The sequence below is a fragment of the Microtus pennsylvanicus genome, chromosome 11, assembly GCF_037038515.1.
Source record: "Microtus pennsylvanicus isolate mMicPen1 chromosome 11, mMicPen1.hap1, whole genome shotgun sequence".
Classification (NCBI taxonomy): domain Eukaryota; kingdom Metazoa; phylum Chordata; class Mammalia; order Rodentia; family Cricetidae; genus Microtus; species Microtus pennsylvanicus.
The window spans coordinates 10911610-10932609 of record NC_134589.1 but is presented as its reverse complement, the minus strand read 5'-3'; positions in this window follow the sequence as shown (position 1 = coordinate 10932609).

Sequence of the window (21000 nt, the reverse complement as noted above, 5' to 3'; positions counted from 1 at the left end):
GCCTCCATGTATGCCTGCATGCCAGAAGAGGGCACCAGATCTCATTATAGGTGCCTGTGAGCCACCATGTGGTTGCTGGGAATTGAACTCAGGACCTCTGGACGAGCAGCCAGAGCTCTTAAACTCTGAGCCATCTCTCCAGTCCCCTCAGCCTGCTTTCTTATAGAACTCAGGACCACCAGCCCAGGGATGACACCATCCACCATGGGCTAGGCCCTCTGCCATTGAGAAGATACTTTAGAGCTGGATCTCATGGATATGTTTTCTCAATAGAGGTTCCCTCCTCTCTGAGGACTCTGTCTTGTGTCAAGTTCACACACAAAACCAGCCAGGACAGTGAGTGAGTTTTTGCTTTTGTTTTTCAATTTATTTTATTTTTGAGACAGGGTCTAACTTTCTAACCTTGGCTGGCCTGGGACTCTCTATGTAGACGAGGCTGTCCTTACTGTCATAGAGATGGTTTCCTGAGGGCTAGGACTAAAGTCACGTGCCACCATGCCTGACCAGCAGGAGTTTTAAATTTCAAGATCGCTTTGTTAGTTTTTTTTTGTTTGTTTTTTGTTTTTTTTTTTTCGAGACAGGGTTTCTCTGTGGTTTTGGAGCCTGTCCTGGAACTAGCTCTGTAGACCAGGCTGGTCTTGAACTCACAGAGTTCCACCTGCCTCTGCCTCCCAAGTGCTGGGATTAAAGGCGTGAGCCACCACCGCCCGGCTCGCTTTGTTAGTTTTTAGCCCGTGTTTGATATGCATTTTTGCTCACTGTCACTTACTTCAAAATATTTGATGTTTTTAAGATTATGATTCATCTTCTGAATTGCTTAGAAGTACTTGTTTAGGCTTCCAAGTGTGTGGATTTCTTGCTTTATTATTCAGGCTGGAGGAGGGAGTCTTCACCAGGAGAATTCTCTGGTGTTTATTGAGACTCCTTCTGTAGGCTGTGAGTCATCAGAGCAAACACCCGACTATGAGGAGAAACAGTTGATTTAGTTCACAACTTTAGGGGGTCACTAAACCATCTTGCCAGGCCTACCTTTACCTCAATAACCCCTTTGTCTGGTCTTGATATCCTGTGGCATCTGGCCTGCGGCATATCTTTCCAACACAGCTTTTCTTTCTTTCTTTCTTTTTTTTTTTTGGTTTTTCGAGACAGGGTTTCTCTGTAGCTTTGGTGCCTGCCCTGGAGCTAGCTCTTGTAGACCACACTGGCCTCGAACTCCCAGTGATCCGCCTGCCTCTGCCTCCCGAGTGCTGGGATTAAAGGCGTGCGCCACCACCGCCCGGCATCCAACACAGCTTTTCTGTGTGGTTGACTCAACTTCAGCTGTCAACTTGACACCCCTGAGAAGAGGAACCTCCTGGAGGAACCCCCCACCAGACTGGACTATGAACTTATCTGTGGAGCATTTTCTCAATTATTGACTGATATAGGAGGGCCAAACCCCAGGGTGATAACATCCCGAGGCCAGAGGGCCTGGGCTGTATAAGAAGGTCGCTGGAAACAAGCCAGTAAGTAGTGTTCCATCATGGTCTCTTCTTCAGTCTCTACCCCCAGGTTCCTGCCTTGAGCTCCTACCCTGGCTCCCTTCTTTAATGGACTATAACCTGTAAACCAATTAAACCCTTTTCTTCCTGGGGTGCTTTTGGTCATGGTATTTATCACATTAATAGAAACCAAACTAGGCACAGGGCAGTGGGGGCACAGACATTTAATCCCAGCACTTGGGAGGCAGAGGCAGGCAGATCTCTGAGTTCAAGGCTAGTCTGGTCTGTAGAGCGAGTTCTAGGACAGCCGGGGCTATACAGAGAAACCCTGTCTCAAAAACAAAACAAAACAAAACAAAACAACAACAAACTACTCAGACTCTGACAATTAATAGATAAGCTTAGGACATTTACAATGACAAGAATTACTGATACATTTGGACTTAACTGCCATATTTAGAATTGTATCTGATGCATTCTTATTGGTTTTTCATAATTTCTTTCTCTCATATTGCAGGTTATTGTTGGCTAGAATTCTCATTATTTTAACTGCTCTGATTCATCATCATTATCAATATTTATAATTACCATAATAAATATTTTATTATAGTTATTTATGGACTCCCAGGTTTGATTTCTACTACAACACTAGGAAATCTCTTATGTCCTCCCAGTGAAGATTCATGAGCAGGAAACCTTCAGTCTCTATCTGAAGTGTCCCTACCACAACACTTGATTCTGGATAATAGTTTAGCTAGGTATAAAACTCTGGGCTAACAGAGACACTCCCTCAGTAATTCAAAGCATAGCCTCTTGGCAGCCATTGGTGATGCTAGGAATTCTGCCAATCAATGTGTCATTTCTTTAGGGACCCTGAGCTCTTCAGTTGCATTTAAGATCTCGGTGACTTTGGAGGTTTCTCCAGTGTCCAGATGTGCATTTATTCTTTTATTTCTCATGTTTGGATAATATAGTGTCTTCACTCTGATGACTCGTTTCTTCAGTTATAGAAAGCTCGGGTCATATTTGCTGGTTGAATTTTCCCCTCCTTCGTTGCCTTTCTTGTTTTTAATTAACTAACTATGGTTGCACATACACATGCCAGAGCACACATGTGGAGGGTGGAGGACAACTTGCCAGAGTCAGTTCTTCCCTTATCATGTGGTCCCCAGGCTTAAACCATCAGACTTGGCAGCACCTCACCAGCCTCACTGTCTTTATTCTTTTCTAAATCTATGTATGTTCAAACTACTTAACCAGTCTTCTAGATTTCTTTATCATACTTACTATTCCATTAAAAATGCTTATGTGTACAATGTGTTGGATGCATGTATGTCTGTGCACCGCATTCATGCCTGGTTCCCACAGAGGCCAGAAGAAGTCGCTAGATCCCTTGGAACTGAAGGTACAGACAGTTGTGAGCCACCGCGTGGGTGCCAGGAACTGAACCCAGGTCCTCTAAAGAGCCAGTGCTCTTAACCACTGAGCCATCTCTCTCCAGCCTCACATTGGTCATCTTTTCATCTCTATGCTACATTTTGGATGATTTCTCCCATTTCTCTAATCTTCTGATGTCCCATAAACTTAATTTACCATTTCAGTAGTTTTTTATGGGATTTCATCAATTCAAACTCACTTAGTGGCCAAGGATAACCTTGAATTTCTAATCCTCCTGCCTCCACCTCCCAAGGAATTACAGGTGTATGCCATGGAACAATCTTTTTATACACTGAGAATATTTGTTGCTCTTCTTGAGTTCTCCTTTCTTCATTCTAGGCTCATAAATGCCCCAGCCCACATTTAGGCTATGCCCTCCCACTTCTAGAATCAAGACAGTGTCACAGACACACCCACAGCCAACCTGATTGGACAATCGGCTTTGAGATCCTAGATTGTGTCAAATTGACAAAACTCACCATCACAGAGGCTATGAGGTTGTCATTGGGTTTTCTGTTTGTTTTTCAGTTCGCTTTTCTCTTTTCAAAGCGTTCTGTTCTTTCTTCATGGCTCCAGGTCCTTCCTTGACTCCCACAAGCCATGCTCGGAGGCTGGTGTGATGTCTCAGCCTGTAAAGGTGCTTGCCACCAAGTTTGACAAGCCAGAGCGGAAGGAAGAGAACCAACTCCCACAAGTTGTCCTCTGAGCCCCATCAGCAAGCTTGTCATGATTGGGAATGCACACACAAATACACGAATGTAAATTCATGCTTGGATATTGTTTGTTTCAATTACTAGGAGCCTGGTTTTCCTTTCGTTGTTTCTCCCGCCTCGTCTTTCACTGTGGTTTATGGATGGGCACATCTGTTGTACTTCTGGTTGGGAGTCTATATTAAAAGCGTTTGCCCCTGCCCTGCAAGAGTGCAGCATGTCTATGTTTGTAAAACTGTCTCTGTAGAGCAATTTCATATCTGCTCCTGCCAAGGCTCAGGAGGATAAATGGCTCTGGACCAGTTTCATGTTGCCTTCATGGTTCGCCTTCTTAACCTCTCCAGGCGTGGAAAATCACACTGTGCCCTGGCTCTATTTTGGCACAGGACCAAGGTTTTGATGTTTCTCTCCTCCTCTTTTTTCTCTTTTTCTTCCTCCTCCTCCTCTTTCTCCTTCTCTTCCTCCTTCTCTTTCTCCTCCTCCTCCTCTTCTTCCTCTTCCCCCTCTTTCTCTCCCTTCCTTTTTGAGATATGTTCTCTCTGCATAGCCCAGGCTGGTCTTGAGGATTCCTTATCATCCAGCCAGCTCTCCCCTGTGAGTCCTGAATCACTCTTGGCCTGCTCTTCAGAAGGCTTCTTTGAAAATTCTCTGTATTTTTGTTAAGACAGTTGAGTGCCAGTGAAGAAGGGCAATCCTCCTGCCTCAGCATATACCACCGTACTTGACTCTTCTCTTTCTTTGGAGTGTGACTATTCTGTCTGAATGTTGTGCTTTGATTTGTTCATCTTTGAAGAGAAATGAAGAAAGCCTAGGTCTGTCGGAGGCCCTTACAGAACAAACTGGGGTTTTTTTCATATTTATTTATTTATTTATTTATTTATTTATTTATTTATTTATTTATTATGTATACAATATTCTGTCTGTGTATATGCCTGCAGGCCAGAAGAGGGCACCCAACCCCATTGCAGATGGTTGTGAGCCACCATGTGGTTGCTGGGAATTGAACTCAGGACCTTTGGAAGAGCAGGCAATGCTCTTAACCTCTGAGCCATCTCTCCAGCCCCCAGAGCAAACTGTTGTATTAAGGCAATTTCCAGGTGTCCTTTCCTTTGGCTGCAATTAAAACCATTTTTTGGCAAATGAGACTAAATATTTCTAGAAGCATTCTTCTTTCATCTTTACAAGAGAAGCGTGTCAGGAAGTGTTCTTCTCCATTTTAACCTTTAGACACGGCCTCTTTGACTCCCAGCTAAGCTTCACACACACACACACACACACACACACACACACACACACACACACGTTTCCGCCATCTTCCTTCCGGGAACTGAGCATGCTCAGTGATACACATCTTAAATTGAGCATGCTCGGGAATATGCCGCTTCCTAAACGGCTTTCCTATGTGGGTGTGTGTGGGATCCCTAGATAAATCCCTACACTCCCTTTTCTCAACGACGGCACAGCTCTGAAGTTAACCCCGGTGTTCTCCCTACTGCTAGTAACAAGTCTCCATTTCCCCACCTCTCCGCTGCTTGCTTGGCTGTGTGTACTGTAAGATTCGAACCCACTGTACTGAGTTGCTGGTTCCTTCGGTCACCATCTGGGTGGGCTCCTTCTCCTTCCCTGGTGCTCAACTGTGCAACACAAATACAGAACCCCGTGAAGAGCAGGCCGGGAATGAAGCAGGACTCATGGCAGAGAGGCTGGCTGGACGATGAAGGGGGGATCTCTGCTGAGCGGTCCTCTTGGTGGCTGGGAGAATCTCTGCTGAGCGGTCCTCATGGAGATCCGGTGTGAGATCAGAGAATAACCTGCTTTTGTTGGTAGCTTGAAGTGGGGTGTGATTTAGGAGGTGGCCCGGAGAGCCACACCCTGGATACAACCCACTTATCTCTTCCAGCCCTAAGAAGCACCGGTCACAGCCTGGTTGACCTAGGGAGGTAACCAGCCTGCGGACCTTCCTTGCCTCTCTCAGAGGTGAAGGACCAAGGACTACAGACAAGGACAGAGTGAGGATGCTGAGTTAAAAACGAAGTGCGGGGAGTGGGGGAAGGGAGCTAGGGAGAAGACATCAGTCTTGGGGAAACGGAAGCCTGCCTGGTCCCTATTTCCATCCAACCCAAAGAGATGAGCTGGAAGACGCAGCTGTCACGAGCTGCCAAGCTCTGGAACCACCGCTGAGTAATCGCTCAGTACTTCACGTTGGGGACTAGGGGCTCCTCAGGCCGTATTTCATGCGAGAGATATTGAGCCCTCATCCCGAAGAAGAAATATGGCTGTTAAACAGGCGGCTAATGGCACACCATTTATCTGCCAGCAAGTCGAGGAGGCTCATTAAGCTGGCCAGCCCAGCCCGGCCTCCACAAGAAATGCAAAATTAGCCAGAAGGGCAGAAATAGGAGAGAAATGAAAGCGAGGAGGATGAGCGGACAGAAACTGGAGACTCTGAGCCAGCGGCTGGAAGGAAATGGACCGCTGCTCTCTTCCCATTCTGGAAGGTTTGTGTTGACTACAGCCTGGCTTTTGGAAGGGATCCCCATAAATGCAGCGCCTTCTGCTGCTAAGTCCCTACCCCGCCCCACCCCGCCCCCAACTCAGAAAGCTAGTGAGCACCACTGCCTCTTCAAGGCAATGACTGGGTAATCAGAAAAAAATCAAGAATGGTTTCACCCCAGCAGGGAGAGCAGGCAGCTCCGCCCTGGGAAATCTATATGTAAATTTGGGTGATTGCAGCTCCCCAGCCTGCCCAGCATCCCACCATCCCATTATTGTGGTCTCCAGCCATCGAACCCAGATGGGATTCCGGCTCCCAGCTGGGAACTGCATGATGAGGGGGTTCTGCTGGGGGGGGGGGCAAAAGAAGGGGATCCAGGCTGCTTCCCACAGTCACAATCTATCAGGTGGTTGTCGTGTTCTAGGAGCCCAGCCTAGCCTATGACTCTTATTTTAATTCTTCATGTTGTGATTGACACACTTGGAGTGGATGAGGGTGGAGTCTACTGGTTGGGAAAATCAAATCATTTGAGAATGTCAAAAAGCAAAGCTTGGGGCTGGAGAGATGGCTCAGTGGTTAAGAACAGTCTGTGCTCTTCCAGAGGACCCAGGTTCTACTCCCAGCATCCACATGATGTGGCTCATAACCATTTGTAACTTCAGTTTCATGGGACCTGACCCCTTCTTCTGGTCACCAAAGGCACTAAGTGCATACAGGGTACAGAGACCTACATGCAGGCAAAACACTCATACACATAAATACAATTAATTTTTGTAAAGGAAAGCTTTTTGGGGTTGGGGAGATGGTTAAGTTAGGACCTGAGTTTGGATCTTCAGTCAGGTACAGAGGTGTGTGGTTGTTACTTCAGCACTGGGGGAGCTAGCCAGCTCAGACATAACAGCAAACCTTATCTAGAGAGAGACCTTATCTCAAACAATAAGATGGGGAATGATTATGCCTTTAATCCCAGCACTCGGGAGGCAGAGGCAGGAGGATCTCTGTGAGTTCAAGGCCAGCCTGGTCTACAGAGCTAGTTCCAGGACAGGCACCAAAGCCACAGAGAAACCCTGTCTCGAAAAACCAAAAAAAAAAAAAAAATGGGGAATGATTGACTCAAAGCCAACCCCTGTCCTACACACATACATACACACACACACACACACACACACACACCACACATGCAACTACACACATGTGCACACCCATTCTCACACACTGATTCTCACTATGCTGGTTCACACTCATGTTTCTAGAAACCAGGGCTCCTAGGCTCCCTGGGTCATGTTCTCTCCGTACTCACAATCCCATGGGAAAAAAGAAAGGGGAGCCCCATATGAAGTCACAACTGTCCTCTTACCCCTAGGGACATGTCCCAAGAAATCAGGGTGACTCTGTGTTATTCTTTCGGTCCCTGCCCTAGCCACGCCCACTCCTTTTTAATCTCTGACCTGCTCTCTCTCCCTGTTTTCTCTCTCGGTGTACACGGGCTTTCCCTCCTCCCTTTTCTCTCTCTCTCTCTCTCTCTCTCTCTCTCTCTCTCTCTTTCTCTCTCTTTCTCTTTTTTTGTAATAAATATGTTACCTTTATGCCTATCTTTTTTTTTTTTTATTTTTCGAGACAGGGTTTCTCCGTAGCTTTTGGTTCCTGTCCTGGAACTAGCTCTTGTAGACCAGGCTGGCCTCGAACTCACAGAGATCCTCCTGCCTCTGCCTCCCAAGTGCTGGGATTAAAGGCGTGAGCCACCACCGCCCGGCTATGCCTATCTTTTGTGTGTATGTGCCTGTTACCCTCCGCCACCACTCGCATGGTGCGTGCCCTCCCGCTGGTGGGAAACTGTAGCCGCTTATTGCGTGGCGGCTCCACCAGCCCGCCCCGGGGACCGACAGCCTGGTCTACAGAATGAGTTCCAGGACAGGCTCGAAAGCTACAGAGAAACCCTGTCTCAAACAAACAAACAAACAGACAAACAATCCCCCCAAAAAAAGAGAGAGAGAGAAAAGGAGAGAGGAGAAGAGCACCAGCATCCAACTCTGCTTCCTGTCTGAGGCTGTGATGTGACCAGCGGCCAGCTCACTTCCTGTTTTCTCACCTTCTCCACCATGATGGACCGTGAGCAACTGATGGTATTATGTCATAGCAATGAGAAGAGTAATTAATACAGACCTCAGATCCTTCCCTGTGTAGTATTCCTTCACTCACGATGGAGTTGAGTCCCAGTGAACCATTGTAAACCGAAAATACCAGCTAAGTTTCTTCCCTTGTCGCCACGATAAAAATGCTCTGACAGAAGAAACGTGAGGGGGAAAGAGTTCGCTCCAGCTCACAGATCAAGGTACAGCCCGTCATGGTGGGAGATCAGGGCTACAGAGCTCGAGGCGGGTGGTCACGTCACATGACAATTAGGAAGCAGAGAGCAATGGACGCTGCTGCTCAGCTCACTGCCATGCCGGCAGTCCGGGATCCCAGGGAATGGTCACGCCTACAGTTAAGATGGATCTTCCCAGGCCAGGTGATGGAATTGGAATAATCCCCCACGGGGATGCCCAGGTGCCCCCTGAGTGATCTAGGTTCTGTTAAGTTACAGTTAATGTTCGCCCTTGTGGATCGTGAGTGGAACACTCAGAGCAGAACAGGGCTGGGATACTGTTGTTTCCTCTTGTGGTCACTTGGTTGGCATGGCTGGCTGGGAGCTGGGGGTCCATGGTTGCTATGGCACCCAGAGAGACCTCAAACTAAGTTTTGCCAGCCCCAGAAAAGACCCAAGTGGCTTCTTTCTCATCTCTTGCTGTAAAATTACACCTGAACCCTCTTCAGGTGGGGATCCACATCTGCTCAAATTCCCGGACATGAGATTCCAAGTCAAAAATCAAGGCAGTGGGGTGTTGCAGACAGGGCAGGAGCCACCAGGGCAAGTTCCACGAAGGAGCAGGGTGGAGAGCCCGTGCCCACGGCAGCTGGGCTTTGCTTTCTGTGTGTGCATCTCAGTTTCTTTTGTTTGAAGCTTGACCCAGAGCAATATGAGGAGGTAGCCTAGAGCCTCTGAAAGCCGGAGCCTAACGGGGTCCTCGGGGTCTTGTCCTGCTGGCTTGGGATGATGGTGGGCATTCCAGCCTGAGACCACTTCCAAGGTCTACTCTTCAAATCTGTCCCACAGGGCACTCGCCCTTGCCAGCCATTCCTGCCTGCCATGCTGTTTACTTAAAGCCTCCAAAATGTGTTTTATACGGCAGTAGGCGGTTCGTTTTAGCAACACAAAATGGACTAATGTGCCCCCAAAGTAGCAGCAATTTGGAGTGAGCACAGGATCGTAATTGGCTTTATTGTGTTCCTTGGGCTTTTATTTTTTATTTTTTCTAAATTGTTTGACGGTTTTTTATAGGTTTATATAATGAATTTTGTCATCCCCCACCCCCCCTCCCATTAGAACCTTTATTCTCGACACCCAACCCTCACACCTTGTCTTCTATGTGAGACCCAGAATTTTTCTTGCCAGCGAGTGGGTGGGAGGTGGCTCAGTATAGCAAGGGCAACGACTCAATGCTACACCACCGAAGAAAGTGACCACCTCCCAACAACTCAACTTCCAATAGTCCTCGGGGAGGGTGGGACCTCTTGCAGCTCCTCTCCCCCACGGAGGTCAGCTGCCGTGAGGTTTTTAGTACAACAGCCACGACAAACTTTGTACAGTTTCTAAATCTGAGTTACTTATGTAATTGGGGGAAGAGTACGTTATTTTTATTTTTATTTTGTTCTGTTCTGTTTTGGCAGGAATGATGCTGACTGGAACACAAAGCAAGCTTTCCTACATAGCGGAATCCACTCACCCTGCTCTGAGCTGGGGACACCTGGCTCTCCATGTCCCTGTCCGCCCTGAACCCTCCTGAGCCTCTTGACAGCAGCCTCCGGTTTGGGGAGTCCTGGGTCTGCTGCTTTGGGGCTGAACCTGTTCTGCTCTCCTCGGAGACAGAGGCTGCAGAAAGGTAGTTTGAGTGGGAAGTAGGAGACAGTGGGAGAGCAGGGGAAAGAAAACCTCATTGTTTTTGACGTTTCTGGAAAGCTCTGGGTTGATCACAGTGTCAGGGGCTGCGTGTGGGATCCGTTGTGCCAGGGTTCCTTAATTAGCTCTGTCTTTTTCCGTGGTGGCTTCTGGGTCCCTCGTGGGACCTACTGAACCCTTCTAAAAACAAAAACCCGCTTGGAGGCGCTGGGATTCTGGTAATTTCTCTCTCTGGTCCGCTTATCTGGAGTTCACGAGGAAGCGTTTCCGATCAATTCCATTTCATGCTCACAAAAGCACAGGGAAGGGGGAGGGCCGTTGTCATAGCGACCAGGGATGGCCCAAGCTATTAATCTGTACAAGAACAATGACGAATGTCATTGACCCCCGACAGGAAGTCCGAGGCTGCAGTAACCATTGTCTTCACATTTAACTGGAAGACGAGAGAGCTTCTGTAGTCAGTGCAAACGCAGAATAAGTGTTACCCAGACCCTATCCCCCTCCAAGCCCCTGCTCAGTCTCCTCTCGAAATAGTTTGCAAGAAGAGTCTAGGTCCCATGCTCTCTTGAGGGTGTGCCCTGTGAGAATACACTTTTTTTTTTTTTTTTTTTTTTTGGTTTTTCGAGACAGGGTTTCTCTGTGGCTTTGGAGCCTGTCCTGGAACTAGCTCTGTAGACCAGGCTGGTCTTGAACTCACAGAGATCCGCCTACCTCTGCCTCCTGAGTGGTGGGATTAAAGGCGTGCGCCACCATCGCCCAGCGTGAGAATACACTTAAACCAATCGCTCAGTTGTAGAGTGCTGGTCTAGTGTTCACGGAGCCCAGGGCTCAACCCTCAGCATCACATAAGCCATGTAAGGCGGCTTGAGCCTGCAATCCCAGCACTTGGAAGACAGGCAGGAGGACCAGGTGTTCATGGTCATTCTTGGACTTCACCTCTAGTTTGAGGCCAACTTAGCCGGGGTACGTGAGACTCTCAAAGAAAAATTTAATCATAATGGAATACTATCAACAAATCAAAAGTCTTCAGGTGAAGGAAACAACTCCAGGTGGACTGGGGGGGGTGAGCACTGCGGGGATCCTCTCCCGCGGCACGAGGCACCGAGGCAGGTGAAAGCCGGCAGAGCCCCAGATCCACTGTTCTGCTGACCTGCAAAACTGAGGCCAACAGGCCTGGGAGCAGGCTGGGCCTCCGAGCAGAAGACCCAGGCAGAGCCCTCTCCTGCACCCGACTCTGGCACACTTCTTTTGCTCTCCTGGTTTTCTTGGGTGGCTGAACCCAGCACTCAACCCTCAGTGCCTTCCAAACTGACCCTTCCTCGGCTGAGTGTCGCGCAGGCTCCACCCACTTCTCATTTCTGCAGCAGCCTACACACTCAGGGCTACCCCGCCTGTCTCTGACATGGGGGGAAACTGAGGCTGGGAGGTGTGGACTATCCGCCAGTGCTAGACAGCCCAGGGGAGTGACCCACAACGATCCAGACACTGGCCTTGGATTTCAATGTGTGGTTTTCTGTGGAGTCCTGGTTCATATCGCCAAAGGTTCAATCAGATGAGACCACCGGCAGCCAGACACACGTCCCTTGTCTGGGTGTTTAGTAAAGAGGATTTTTTTCTCTCGCAGTGGTGTGAGCTGGAAAGTCCTAATGTATCCTGGTTCTTGCTGAACAGCTGTATAATCTTGAATTTGTCACTTAATCTTTCTGGCTTCCTTGTTTCTCATATTGAGGGTGTCAGGGTAGCCTTCAGCTCTGGGGTATCTAGGGCACCCTCTCTGGGCAGTCACGGCCCTGTGAGCGGGCTCCCGATGGGAGAACAGAGCCTGGCCTGGATTGGTTCAGCACTAAGCCTTCTGACCTTGGCTTTGGTGCAGCAGAACCATGCACAACCGTAGGTGGCAGTTCAGGAAGTCACCCAGAACAGAGCAGGAAATTGAGATCAAAGGTGAGGGTCTGGTCTGCCTCACCAGCATCCTGGTGGGAAGGATGGCCAGCATCTGTATTCCCCACGTTAATTCAGGCAGGGCCTCTTTTCTGGACAAGACTTGGGGGAGAAGGGGAGAGAAAGTCAGGATGGAGTCCTTGTCCAGACACCCCAGAGTCGAGCCAGCGACAACCTCCCATCATTTTTTTTTTTTTTTCGAGGCAGGGTTTCTCTGTAGCTTTAGTGCCTGTCCTGGAACTAGCTCTTGTAGACCAGGCTGGCCTCAAACTCCCAGAAATCCGCCTGCCTCTGCCTCCCGAGTGCTGGGATTAAAGGCGTGCGCCACCACCGCCCGGCTCATCTTTTTTTTTTTTTTAAGATTTATTTATTTATTATATATACAACATTCTGCCTCCATGTATGCCCACATGCCAGAGGAGGGTGCCAGATCTCATTACGGATGGTTGTGAGCCACCATGTGGTTGCTGGGAATTGAACTCAGGACCTCTGGAAGAGCAGCCAGTGCTCTTAACCGCTGAGCCATCTCTCCAGCCCCTTCCTGTCATCTTAGGCAGCCTGCCTCTTCACTGATCCTGTGTGTCACTGAGAACTGTGACCTTAACTTCTTGCTTCACAGTTTAATAATACCCCTCCAGCCATGCCAGCTGCTTGGGGCTCAGTGTGCCAGCATACCAGGGGGGCACAGTCGTCTTCTCCAGAACCAACAAATCCTGAATTAAATTCTCTCCGGAGTCAGGAAAGTCACTGGGTACCAGGCCTAGGGCATGGTGGAGGTGAGTGGGTGGGGATGTGGAGTGGGTAGTGGGAGTGGGGATATCAACCCTGAAGAAACCCACACTTTAGTCCCTGTGAACACACTGCCTTTGACTACAGAGGGATGTTGTACACATGACACCATTTAGGACCTCACCCCATCTAACCACAGGATTCTGGGGGGGCGGGGACAGGAAAGAGGATATGCTGCCATGCCCAAAGGCATGGGGGGGCCATTTGCATCTGGCCTCCCATGGAAGCTGGTTCTGTAAGGCCTTCTGGATGATGGCTGGACATTAGGAGTGTAAACGAGGGCACAGTGAAACTACAGAACCGGACCGCTACATGGGTAGAAAGAAAGGTTTGCTGGGGCTCAGACCACCAAGGCTATGGAGGGTGGGGAAAAAGCAGAAAAGCCACCAAGCTTTCTGACCATCAGCAAGAGGGAGGTCTTTGAGTTGACACGAGCCTTTCTGATTGACTGAGAACCAGATGCTCTTGCCAGAGGTCGTTAACTTTTGGGAGGGGTGGATTAAAGGGGGTTTCCAGCTTGAGGGATCCTGAATTTAGGCTTCAGTTTACCCACTAACAATCCTTTGGATTTCCTGGTCAGAGTCCTAGTGTTAGGACATTGTCACCAGCACCGCCATTTTGGAGGGCCCACTTTGGACCTAACAAGAAAGTAATCCCAAATTTGTAGCTGGTTGATCAGAAAGGAGGGTGGTCCGGAAAATCCCCCTGCAGACATGTACTTCACAGCTAGTATCTTGAGAGCAGGCTTTGGTCCTCACTCAGTGGGACCCAGACATCCTTCTGCTGATCTAAGGTAGGCCTGAGTTTTACAGGGTGGTTGTGTTGGGGGAGGGGCACTCTTGGATGGTAGAAGAAGGGAAGGGACTAGGTGGGGACAGAGAAAGCAGACTCTGCTCGACCTAGTGAGGTCAGTTCTGTAACCAGCTAGTCCCCAAGTGGGAGGGGTCAGGAGGTCTCAAAGCCCTTGCAGCACTTTTGCACGAATGCAAAGGAGACTTCAGTCTCTACAGGTCCCTGTGGATCCAACAGTAAGCTGGAGCCACAGCTGGGTTTGAAGGTGGCAGTTCCCAGTGAGGGACCTCCACAGGCTTCCCAGAGTGGGGGAAAGGGAAACTGATCATCAAAAGAGGGGGGGGGGCTTATTTGTATTATAATGACTTCCTGCCACACCTGAAGCTTCCCTTGAAAGCACAGAACTAGGAGTAACTGGAGAGGGATTTCAGCTTAGAGACCCCCCTCAGGTTTCTGAGGCCCCTCTCCCCGTGCTGGCTGCTCGCACCCACTCTTAGAGAGTCCTCTTAGTAGGTAGAGGCTGCTTCCATTTTCCCAGCCAGCCACCCTGAGGCAGTGTCCCCAAGACAGACATCCTCCTCCTATTTATAAAGCCCTAGGGATTTCGACTATTATATTAATGGGCATATATTTTTGCAGAATTTTCTATTTCTGCTCATGAGATTTTATTCGTTTCAATAAAAGAGAGCAGTCAGATACAGGGAAGAGTGGGATTTAATGTTTATGTGCTCTGGCTCCGGAAGATGCTGTGTTTGCTCAAATCCTGGGGCTGCTTAAAGATGAATCATGGGTAGAGGGGACCAGAGGAGGGAGAGACAGACCTTAGTATGGGTATAGAATAAGGCGGAACAGACCTGGTTTTTGTCATCTTTATGCAGATTTTGCTTAATTTTTTTGAGATGGGATCTATGTAGTGTTTAAAATTTTTAATTGTGTGTGTGTGTAAAGACACCAGCAAGAATATGTCAACTGGGTACTCAGGTGGTTCACATGACAAATCTACAAGACAATAAGAAAACAAAGGGGAACAGAATGTCCATCTTCTGTGAGAGATTTCACTCACCCACATCCAAATGGCAATAAGACCAGAATGTGAGTAAGGCTGTTCAGGCCCCTCAGCCCCCAGGGAGTGTCTCTCATATATTGTTATATATATGGTTCTTGCTCCCTTCCCAAGAGATCTTCACACTGCAGGACAGGGCTGCTGAACCCAGCTGGCAGGGCAGCTGAGTTGCTTTTCCTTTCCCTAAAAGCAGGTCTAAGTGCAGCCATTACCACAGCAGGGCTCCTCTGAGAAGGCCACGGGAGGGTGGGTTGTCTTCCTCCTGTTGGCTTTGAATCTCTGCCTTTGTGGAGATAACGCACGCCGCGGTGCAAATGAAACTGGACGGAGCACTTAGGCGACAGAAGAGCAGCATCTCCTGACTCACCCTCCCTGTGCCCCGCTCACCCCCTGCAGGGAACCCCTTTCAACCACTTCTGAATTTTGTCTCTCTGGTGGTTATCCTGGAATTCCAGATAATGCCCTGTATCCTTACTTTTTCAATTGTAGCTGAAAGCTATTGGCCTCACACTGGGAACCGTGAGAGTTGACCTCCCTCGGCCTCCCTCCCACCCTGTTCTGCCTCTTCCTCAGCTCCATAAGTTCCCATTGCTGCCAGGTTGTTGTTCGTATCCTCATTTCACTCTCACCCATGAAACCCTTCATTTCAAGCGGCACCAACTTCTGACAGGGCTTCTCTAATTCCAGGATGTGTGCCTGCCCACTCTTTCCTTGGCAAAACCGTCACTCTCTCTGGCACTGCCAAATTTCTAAAGGCTTCCTCGGTGACCCAATCCCTAACAGAAGCCATTTCAGGGAGAAGGGAGTCGCTGGGCTCACAGTGCAGAGGACACACACTGCACTGCAGCCTTATTTGTGGAGGCAGGAAAACGCCTTCACGTCTTGATGGATGAAGACATACAAAACTTGGGTCGAAAGCAGGCATGGTTCACCATCAAGGATCCGTGCCAGTGACCCACCTCCATCAGGGAGCCCCCCTCCCCCAGTCTCCCCAGAACAGGACCACCAGAGCTCCTCAGGTGTCCGTCATGCCAGACAGGTATGCTGCAGTTTGTAGGCCTTGGCTCCACCAACAGCGGTTTCCAGCAAAGCTCCTCAGGTACCCGCCATGCCAGACACGTGTATTGTAGCTCACAGACCTAGAAATAACGGAGGTTCTCTTTTCTAAGAAGTCCCAGGGGTGCAGCTGGGGATGGGGAGGCATACCACAAAGGCACACCACTCCTTGCACAGATCTTCAGAAACAGACCTTCCACGAGCCCCCCTGTGATTGCCAATCCCATGTGCTCTGCAGGGTCTCCCTTCCTGCGCCCAGAGCTCTGGGGGTTCTGGCTGGCTGCTCACCAGTCTCTCGTTCAACAGTCCCATGGAGGGCTCCCCACTGTGCAGCCCAGCACCCTGCATCCTGGCCTCTCTTCTAGGCATGAGTGAATTCACCTCCCCAGCTCCATTTTCACGCCCTAGGAGTATTCCTCCTATGTGCAAAGCTGTTTGCTTTAGCGGGAACTTGGAAGCTACCCTCTTCATCTGGTTTGGGCTTCTATAATGGAACAGCACAGATAAATCATAAACAATGGATGATTATTCAGTGCTCAGTCTGGAAGCAGGGAAGTCAAGGTCTGCACCACGGGGAGGAGAGACAGACAGACACACACAGGGACATACACAGACAAGACATACACACACAGAGAGAGCAAGAGGAGAGAGAGGAGAGATAGAAGAGACACACACACACACACACACACACACACACACACACACTAGACGGATGGAGGTGTGGCTGAACTTACCCTTTTACCAGTAACCCATTCCCATGGTCACTAACCCATTCCCCTGATAAGAACCTTAATTCATTTACAGTGCAGAATCTTCCTGACCTAAAGGCCCCTCCTCTCCATATCGTTCCCCTAGAAATTAGATTGGCAAGCATCTGAACAGAGGTGCCAAACCCACAGTTTACTCCTTTTTGTTTGTTTGTTTTGTTTTTTGAGACAGGGTTTCTTTTGTGTAACAGCCCTGGTTCTGGTCTCGAATTCACAGAGATCCGCCTGCCTCTCTCTGCCTCCCAAGTGCTGGGATTAAAGGTTTGCGCTACCACCGCCTGGATGATATATTCTTTTTTTTAAAAAAAAATTAAAATGTGTGTGTGATGAGTGTTTGCCTGAATGTATGTGTAGTACCCTGGACTGGGGTTACAGACAGTTCTGAGACCTCGTGGGTGCTGGGAACTGAGCCTGGGTCTTCCGTAAAAGCAGCCGGTGCTTATAACCACTGAGCCAGCTCTCCAGCCCGCCTCCTCTGCACAGACCTCAGAAGGAAGTATTGCCCCAAGAGTAAAGTGAACTTGGCAGGCATGGAGGCTCTGGTGACAGATAAGACTGGACATTTACTGATGCTCAGACCAAGACAGGACCTGTCTGCCGCTTGCTTGACTTCATCTGCTTCTCAGCATTTATTGCACCCATTTTTATAAGAAACTTGCTCCATGCCACATAGCTAGTTAAATTCAGGTCCCACTTATCTGACATGAAATCCACCCAGCGATGTTCAGTGGCCTCCAAAGCCACCATAGCCTGTAGTAATAGGAGCGGCGGGGCTGCGTCCCCAGCACCCCGGCTGCCTGCTAGCTTATTCCCCGAAATAATTACATGGACACTGTATTCTTTTAAACACTGCTTGGCCCATTAGCTCTAGCCCTTACAGGCTAATTCTCATATCCCAATCAACCCATCTCTAATAAACTGTGTAGCACCGGTTTTACCGGGAAAGATTCAGCATGTCTGACTTGGCGGCTTGCTTCATCGCATGCGACTGCCCGGGAGAGGGGAGCATGGCCTCTGTCTGAGGCGTCTGCCCCAGACAGGAGAGCTATCTAGTCTGAGCTCACTTCCTCTTCCTCCCAGCATTCTGTTCTGCCTACTCCACCCACCTAAGGGATGGCCTATCAAAATGGGCCAAGGCAGTTTGTTTATTACCAATGACCTTCCTCCATCAATAGCCTCAGCTCTCAGAAGTCACCAAGGTCCACAGCCAAAGTTGTCCCTGCTTGCCCTGGCCTGGCTTTCCGAGTCTCACCTCATTTGTGACACAGGAACCTTGCAGACAATAGGTTTCGTTCAGGGGACCCCAGGCCTCCCTGAAGGGCGACTAGGGTGCCATCTGTGTGGGCCCAGTCCCTACAGGGGACAGGGTGGACTCACACACATGTGCTTACTTGCCAGAGGCCAGCTTAGGCTCTATCCCCGAGAGTGGAGAGTGTTCCACTTTCTCTTCTAAGACAGAATCTCTTGTTGTCCTAGGATCAACTAGAAACCTGTCCGCCTCCTCTCCAGCACTGGGATTTTAAAAAAAATTTTATTTCATTTTATGTACATTGGTATTTTGCCTGTATGTATGTCTGTGTGAGGGTGCCAGATCACCTGGAACTGGAATTATAGACAGTTGTGAGCAGCCTTGTGGGTGTTAAGAACTGAACCCTGGCCTTCTGGGAGAGCAGTCAGTGTTTTTAACTGCTAAACCATTGTCAGGAGCCATTTCCCCCCAAAAATATTGCAGGGACCATTGTCCTGGGGAGTTTGCAGAGAGCCCCACACCTCAACGGTATTTAGAACTGTTTTGTTGGCAGAGCCTACCCCACACCCAATTATCTTGAGAGCTATCTGTTAGCGGAACCCGCCCCACACTCCAACTATCTAGAGAACTAGGTGTGTCAACTTGCGACTTCCTGACCGAGGAATCGTGACTTGACCAATCATAACCTCCTGGCCAACGACCTCGCTACCGGCTTGAACCAATCTCTGCAAGATTCCTTCCTGTCTTCCTAAAGGCAGTGGTGGCGCATGCCTTTAATCCCAGCACTTGGGAGGCAGAGGCAGGCAGATCTCTGTGAGTTCGAGACCAGCCTGGTCTACAAGAGCTAGTTCCAGGACAGGCTCCAAAGCCGCAGAGAAACCCTGTCTTGAAAAACCAAAAAAAAAAAAAAAAAAAAATTAAAAAAAGAAAGATTCCTTCCTGCCCATGCCCCTGCCCCCCATCCCAACCCAAATTCCTTATCCAGGAGCTATACAAGCTGCAACCATGACGCTAATAAACGGAGGCTTTGACAAACCTAGCTTGGCCTTCTTCCTTTCTCCTGCCCATGTCTTTTCAGATAGCGCCTCTCGGGGACCCTGGAATAACTGACCAGCCAGGCAGATTACAACCCCTAGACTAACTGACCCACCAAGGCGGTCTACAAACCATCTCTCCAGCACCTTCCCAACCCCCCTTTTAAACTGGATCAAAAGCCGGTTCTTCAGCTTGCGAGGCAAGCGCTTTTTCAATGGCGCTGTCTCCCCAGTCCTCCATCCTTCTTGCCGTATTGGTTATTGAGCCTCGCTTAAGGTTAAGGTGTACCAAGTGAGCTATGTCTCCAGCTGTGGAAGCCACAGGAGGACCTCCTTCACGGATGGGGCACCTCTCGGGGGGCAGGAGCATGACAAAGGCTTCTAACTCTGGGTCTTCTTCCAGGTAGAAGTCTGCGCTGAAGAAGAAGGATAGTAGTGTTCGGGTTAGAGTGCCCATGGGGAGGGGCAGTGCCCAGTAGGTCTCCGGGTGTGCGTGGAGCCCTGGGCAGAGGCTGGAGCCAGAAAAGCTCCCTGCTAAGGATGCCCTGCACGCTGAGCTTCTTCAGATTCTCACGATCTTCAGAAGGGACTCGGGGGCCCCACTATATGGCTAAGAAGGGGACGATCTTGCAAAGATTAATGTTCTCAGGTCAGGAACGTAGCTCAGTGGTAGAATGCTCACCCAGCATGCATGAGGTCGTGGGTTCCATCCCCTCCACCCCAGAAAAGGATTTTCTATCCTCACCACAAGGGGGTGACTTTGAGCTTCAAGATCAAGCAGCCCTCTGGGGACCCTCCCCTCGACCCCTCTCCACCGTCATCCTACCTGAGAGAAGAGCTAGCAGGGATGGGGGATGGGGGATGTTGTTTGGAAGGAGGTTCCCAGGCTCCAAGCCTCATGCATAAAACAGAGAGACCTTTTCCTCCACAGCTAATCAAAACCTCCGGCCCAGAGATTGCAAATGAAGCCTTTGAGTGATTTCCCTTGCAAATGAGGCGGCCACCCCGCAGCTCTCGGCTAACTCCTCATCAGCACAGTGGTAGGCTGGCAGCCCCCAGCAGCCGCTGGGCACATTTCAATTAGCCTGATGGGTACCCAGAGGGTACCCAGAAGCAGATGTGACCGGGTGGGCCCCTCTGAGCCCTGGTTCCCCAACCCCACACAGAGTCCTGCTGAAACCTGGAGAGACAGGACCCCATTCCCACTGGTCAGGAGCAGATTTTCCACTCTGATGCCCCAGAGTCCATGTCGGAGAACGGGGAGGCCTGCAGGTCGAGCTGTGCCTACTACTGCAGCCTTCCCAAGTCAGGGGAGGACGGAGGCAGCAGCTGGTGTTGGGACACCCAGGGTCACACCCAGCCCTGGCTTTAAGGAACCTCCCAGCAGGGCCTGGTGAAGGTGTCTGGGCCTGAGGTGATGTTTTGTTTGTGCTTTAAGAAAGTTTGCCTATCCCAGCACTCTGGAGGCAGAGGCAGGCGGATCTCTGTGAGTTCGAGGCCAGCCTGGTCTACAAGAGCTAGTTCCAGGACAGGAACCAAAAACTACAGAGAAACCCTGTCTCGAAAATCCAAAAAAAAAAAAAAAAAAAAAAAGAAAGAAAGTTTGCCTGAAGATTAGAGGCCAGGCAGTGGTGGCACACACCCATCCCAGCACTTGGAGGCAGAGACGCGGCTCTGTGAGTTCAAGGCCACCCTGACTGAATCTGTCTAAAAGAGAAACAAAGCCAAGCAGTGTTGGCTCTCGCGCCTTTACTCCCAGCACTAGGGAGGTGGAGACAGGAGTGATGTGGCTGGGCGGAGAGAGGAATATGAGGCGGGAGGAGACATCCGAGGCTTCAGAGAGATGGCATTCAGTCTGAAGACTTGTAGAGACAGGACACCCGTTCAGTCTGAGGGTTCTGTAGAGGTGAGGACTAGTGGCTGTCTGTTCTGCTTCTCTGATCCCTCAGCTTTCACCCCTAAAATCTGACTCCGGGTTTTTATTATTAAGACCAACTAGAATTTGTGCTACATGGGCCTATCGAGCCAGACTCCAAATAAGACAGAGGAAGAAAGTTCCCGTGAAGCCTCTGCCTGTCCAGTCTCCCGTGTGATAGGGGACAGTGACAGCATTGACCTTGGAGGGCTGTGGGGAGGGGTGAAGGATGGTTACACACTTGCCTCCCTGTACGACACCTAGACAGGGCTCAG